At 38.2% G+C, this 6,463-nt stretch overlaps 1 non-coding gene across 1 annotated transcript; it reads right to left on the minus strand.

Moving 5' to 3' along the window:
- Positions 1 to 3,526: 3,526 nt before the first annotated feature.
- On the minus strand, positions 3,527 to 3,634 carry LOC141694369 (small nucleolar RNA R71). Its single transcript, XR_012563683.1, has one exon. It is a non-coding gene; the product is annotated as a small nucleolar RNA R71 (small nucleolar RNA).
- Positions 3,635 to 6,463: the final 2,829 nt, after the last annotated feature.

Raw genomic sequence — 6,463 nt, forward strand, 5'->3', positions numbered from 1 at the left:
TTTGTTAGCGTTTGCAGCGGATCCTTTAGCATTTACAAACTTAACAGTATTTACCTTAGGCTTAGCAGTTTGTTTAACAATAATTGGCTCAATTTGTTCAGTTCCTTTTTCACTTTTATCATCTCCATAACCTAAGCCCTCTTTCTAGTTTCCACTACTTAATAACTTCTGAGTTGTTCTGCCAAAGTTAGTCCAAGTCCAGATAATCTCTCTTTCTTTGTCTAACTCAGTTTTTAGAGATTTATTCAATTTTAGCAATTCATCTCTAACATAAAAAGCATCATCTCTTTCTTTCTGAGTTTGATGGAAAATAACTAACTCTTTTTCTAAATAATCATTCATTTTCTTAAAAGCAAGATTTTCAGAAGTTAATCTTTCACATGTTAAAGTTTGATCTTTGGAGCTAATAAACATGGTTTTAAGATATAATCTCAACTCAGTAATATCATCAGTATGAAAAGCATAAGTTGTTTGAGGTACCTTCAATTCAGCAGTTTCAGGGCTGCCATCTGCATTTGCCATTAAAGCATAATTCACCTCATCTTCAGAATCTGAAGAGTCTGTCCAGCTTTTCTTCTTTGTGAAAAGTGCCTTGCCTTTGTCACTCTTTCCTTTCTTGCAGTCAAGAGATATGTGGCCTCTTTCACCAGAATTGTAACATTTAACATTTGAGTTGTCTCCTCTGTCAGACTTTGCACTTTTACCTTCATACTTTCTGAACCCTTTCTTATCAGTACTTCCACATTTCTTGGAAAACTTCTTTCCCCTTCTGAATTTCATGTAGGCTATCTTTGTGATACCCTTCACCATAAGAGCACACTATTTCATCATTTCTTCATCAGCATCTATTTCAGGTAAACTTTCAGTTTCTGAATCATCATCATCAGAACTTGATGATTCTGAATCAGACTTTATGATGAGAGCCTTTCCTTTTCCTTTCTTTGAGACAGCCACTTTGGGGGATTCCTCCTCAGCCTTAAGAGCAACTCTCCTTGACTTTCTCTCATGCATCTTGCTCCTTTGATCCATCTCAAGTTCATAAGTCTTGAGCATACCATAAATTTCATCAACAGTAGTTTCATCAAGAGCATAGTTGTCTCTTATAGTAGTAAACTTCAAATCCCAACTTTCAGGAAGAGCTAAAAGGAATTTTAGATTTGAATCTTCAAGATCATATTCCTTGTCCACCAGTGACAGATCATTCAAGAGTTTGACAAACCTGTCATATAAGTCAGTTAATGACTCATCAGCTTTTAAGTCAAAGTGCTCATACTCTTAAGTGAGTATAGTCCTCCTGTTCTTCTTGATTGCATCAGTTCCCTGACATCTTGTCTCCAAAGTATCCCATATCTCCTTTGCATTCTTGCAATTAATTACCCTGTTTGACATGACATTATCAATGGCATTATGCATCAAATGCCTTACCTTTGCATCCTTGGCAATGTATGAGATATCTTCAGCTGTATACTTACTTTTCTCCTTTGGTATGGTCTTTGTTGGCTGATCTGCAACTACAACAGAGAGCTTGGTTGGCTTATGCTATCCTTCATTAATTCTGTCAAGGTATTCTGTATCTGTAGCTTCCAGAAACATAGCCATCTTTACTTTCCATATGGGGTACTCAGAAGGTCTCAATATGGGAACCCTAATAGTCTCATATCGACTGTGGATTTGAGTATTTTTAGTTTCTTCAGTTTTGGTGGGCTTGGTTGGATTTTCTGCTTCTTCAGACATGATTGTTTGGATCTTTACTGTATGTGTGTTAACAGATAAGCTTTGATACCAATTTTTAGGTCACACAACACTGTAGAAAGGGGTTGAATACAGTGTTTAATACAATCAAATCGATTTTGAACACAAGTAACAGTAAACAGATATATCCAATATAATAAACTCTGTTACAATGGAACTGTTCTCTCTCAGTGATGAATAAATATCACGAGAGCTGCTAGGTTACAATGTATGATCTTCTCGATAATGATAACACATATAGTGTAAACCTATGTCTGTGTTTATATATACACAGTTACAAGATAACTTCTAATTATTATGGAATATAATTCTGTTTCCTAAAATATATCAATCAGATATCTTATACAAGTCTTCTTATCTTCTAACTCTTTCCATGCATATCTTCTTTTGTTTTAGTCTCGATCTTCTATCCTGTAAATCAGCTTCCTTCCTTAACTGTAAGTCCTCCCATACTTAAGTTCTGATATCTATCTTCTGATAATCTAAGTTCTGATATCCTTAAGTTCTGACTTCCAGTAAGTATCGATTCCAGTGAGTACTAATATTTTATGTTTGTTAAGATCTGAAAACTAAACATGAAACATATTAGACATGACATCTCAAATATATCTAACAAAGCCATTATGTTGTCAAATTCTATAGACATATAGGGTCTCAATATAATTGGTGTATATTCAGCTTCTATCTCTTTTGTGGATGTCTGGTAGTATGTTATTCGTGCAACGAAAGTTGGCGTTTAGCAGTTTCGTGTTATCAGATTAGTATCATCACCATTGCATGCTAAGGTTAAGAACAAAAAGGATATTGAATGTATTATTTAATGAAGTTAGAATCCCATGTTTGTGTTATATATTATTCAACTCTCTTTAATCTCTTAGTTAATATTCTCTAGTATAATTCTCAATAGTTAATCGTAGTATAATTAAAACCCAAAATGTTATTCGTCTTAGTATTGAATAATAGCCATATAATTGTTGCATAAGTGCATAAATCACAAAGTTAACTTAAACTAGTCTCTGTGGGAACGAACTAGAAATAATTCTATGTTACTTGCGATCGCGTATACTTGCGTGAATTATTAGCGCGTGTTTAGCGACTAACAAGTGTTTGGTGCCGTTGTCGGGGATACGGTGTTAACTTTTAGTTTATGTGTTTGTCATCAGTGATCGTTAAAGTTCATTGCCTCAGACATTGTTACTTACCTACTCTTTTCCTTGTCGTGTTTCAGGTACTCTAGCGAGCGTGTATGCATAAGCGTTTGAGGGCTCGTAAGAGAACTCTGGATCAAGCCGAGAGGGAAGCTGTAGTGGTTCGAAGGGAAGTTTTTGAGGATGAAGAGAAAGTAGAATAGGAAGAGAAAGTCGAGGAACCAGCTTTAGTAGTGATGGGAGATCAAGCAGAAATTCTCAAGGCTTTGATGGACTATTCTCATCCTAAGATTAATGATATTCAGTCAAGTATCATCAGACCAGCCATCTCGGCTAACACTTTTGAGATCAAGTCGAGCACGATTCAGATGATACAGAACTCAGTTCAGTTTGGGGGTTCTCCTACAAAAGACCCCAATATGCATATCAGGGATTTCATCGAGATATGCGACACTTTCAAGTTTAATGGGGTGACTGAATATGCTATCAAGCTGTGACTCTTCCCATTCTCTCTAAGTGATAAAGCAAAGTGTTGGTAACATTCTCTACCACCAGGGTCTATCACCAAATGGGAGGATCTTGCTCAAAAGTTTCTCACTAAATTCTTTCCTATGGCGATGACTGCTGCAATCAAGAATGCTCTTAATCAGTTTGCACAGCAAACTAAAAGAATCTCTGTGTGAGGCTTGGGATCGATATAAGGAGATGCTAAGGAAGTTCCCACACCATGGCATGCCTGATTGGATGATTATAAATTGTTTCTACAATGGTTTAGGCGCACAGTCTAGACCTATGCTCGCTGCAGGGTCTGGTGGAGCTTTATGGGCCAAAAGCTATAATGAAGCTTATGAGTTGATTGAGCACATGGAAGCTAATGAATACCAGAATCCTACGCAAAGAATGTTGCAAGGCAAGGTAACAGGAATTCTGGAAGTGGATACAGCTACTGCTATAGCTGCTCAACTTCAAGCTTTGACGATGAAAGTGGACTCTTTGGCTAATTATGGAGTGAATCAAATCACTAGTGTTTGTGAACTTTGTGCGGGGGCACATGAAACTGTGCAGTGTACTATTTCTAGCGAATCAGCTCAATTTGTGAACAACTTTCAGAGATCACAACAGCAAGCTCCAGCCAGTTATCATCCCAATAACCGCAATCATCCTAACTTCAGTTGGAGCAACAATCAGAATACTATATAACAACATTATCATCCATACACAGCAAAGGAGTATAACCCTCCTGGTTTTCAACAACCGCAATATGCCCCTAGGCAACAACTTCAACTTCAGCAGTTACCGCAAACTAATAAAAAATCTGAATTGGGGGAGTTGAGGCTCATGTGCAAGAGCCAAGTTGTTTCTATAAAGACCTTGGAGAATCAGATTGGGCAGATTGCTAATGCATTACTGAATCGTCAACCTGGCACGCTTCCAAGTGATACTGAAGTGCCAGGAAAAAAGGAAGCTAAAGAGCATGTTAGGGCAATTACATTGAGGTCTGGTAAGGTTACAAATCCTGAAAAAGCTAAGACTCCGGAATCTGAAGTTGAGGCTGAAGAAGAAGAAGTGCAGAAGGAAGCAGAAGTGGAATCAAGGAAGACTACTGTTAAGCACACTCCTCCTGAGGATAATACAGGGAGAAACAGATCTATAATCCACCTCCTTTTCCTAAGAGGCTGCAGAAGAAAAAGCTGGATAAGCAGTTTGCGAAGTTTCTGGATGTGTTCAAGAAACTTCACATTAACAGACCTTTCGCTGAAGCTCTTGAACAAATGCCTAGCTACTCGAAGTTCATGAAAGGTATTCTCTCTAGGAAGGTGAAGCTTGATGACTTAGAGACCATTGCTCTCACGGAGGAATGCAGTGTTGTGTTGTAACGAAAATTACCTCTAAAGCTTAAAGATCCTGAAAGCTTCACTATTCCTGGCACCATTGGAAAAGTGTCATTTGACAAATGTTTATGTGACTTGGGAGATAGCATCAATCTGATGCCTCTGTAAATCTTCAAGAAGTTGGACTTACCTGATCCTAAACCTACTTATATGACTTTGCAGTTGGCCGATCGTTCAATTACGTATCCGTGAGGTATTGTGGAGGATGTCTTGGTCAAGGTGGATAAACTCATCTTTCCTGCTGATTTTGTAATTCTTGATTTCGAGGAGGATAAGATGATTCCTATAATCTTGGGAAGACCTTTCTTGGCTACTGGCTGAACCTTGATAGATGTGTAGAAAGGTGAGCTCACCATGCGAGTGCTGGATCAGGATGTAACTTTTAATGTATTCAATGCTATGAAATTCCCTACGGAAAATGAGGAGTGTTTTAAGGTGGAGATGGTCGATTCTATGGTTAATTATGAACTTGATCGATTGCTAAGGTCCGATGCCTTTAAAAAGGCCTTATTGGGGAATTCCGATAGTGAAGATGACGAAGGTGAAGAGCACTTGAAATATTTGAATGCTTCTCCCTGGAATTGAAAGATGGATATGCCTTTTGAATCTCTTGGATTGGATGAACTGAAAAGTTCTCCAAAGCGCCTCAAGCCATCTATTAAGGAAGCTCCTACTCTTGAGCTTAAGCCTTTACCTGAACATTTGAGGTATGTGTTTTTAGGTGATGCATCTACTTTGCCTGTTATTATTGCATCTGACCTTTCAGGTAGCGACGAGGAGAAGCTTTTGAGAATTCTTAGAGAATTCAAATCGGAAATTGGTTGGACTATAGCAGATATCAAGGGAATTAGCCCATCTTATTGCATGCACAAAATTCTGCTAGAGGAAGAAACCAAGCCTATTATTGAGCAACAGAGAAGGCTAAATCTGATCATGAAAGAGGTTGTGAAGAAGGAAATCCTCAAGTGGCTAGATGCGGGGATCATTTATCCTATTTCTGACAGTTCATGGGTGAGCTCAGTTTAGTGTGTGCCTAAGAAAGGTGGTATCACTGTGGTAGAAAATGAGAAGAATGAGCTTATTCCTACACAAATAGTCACTGGGTGGAGAGTTTGCATGGATTATAGGAAGCTGAACAAGGCCACAAGGAAGGATCACTTCCCTCTTCCTTTCATTGATCAGATGCTTGATAGATTGGTTGGGCATGATTACTACTATCTTTTGGATGGATATTCGGGATATAATCAGATTTGTATCGCTCCAGAAGATCAAGAGAAGACTACATTCACATGTCCTTTTGGTACTTTTGCATTCCGAAGAGTTTCTTTTCGACTATGTGGAGCACCAACCACTTTTCAGAGATGTATGATGGCTATCTTCTCTGATATGATTGGAAATAATGTAGAAGTGTACATGGACGATTTTTCAGTCTTTGGAAATTATTATGATGAATGCTTTTACAATCTTGGGTTAGTGCTGAAAAGGTGCGTTGAGACCAATTTGGTTCTCAATTGGGAGAAATGTCAATTTATGGTGCGCCAAGGCATCATTATGGGTCACAAGGTTTCTTTTAAGGGTCTTGAGGTGGACAAAGCCAAGGTGGGGTTATCGAAAACCTTCCTCCACCAATTTATGTAAAGGGAATTCATATTTTTCTTGGTCATGCGGGTT

The sequence above is a fragment of the Apium graveolens genome, chromosome 10, assembly GCF_009905375.1.
Source record: "Apium graveolens cultivar Ventura chromosome 10, ASM990537v1, whole genome shotgun sequence".
Taxonomy (NCBI): Eukaryota; Viridiplantae; Streptophyta; class Magnoliopsida; order Apiales; family Apiaceae; genus Apium; species Apium graveolens.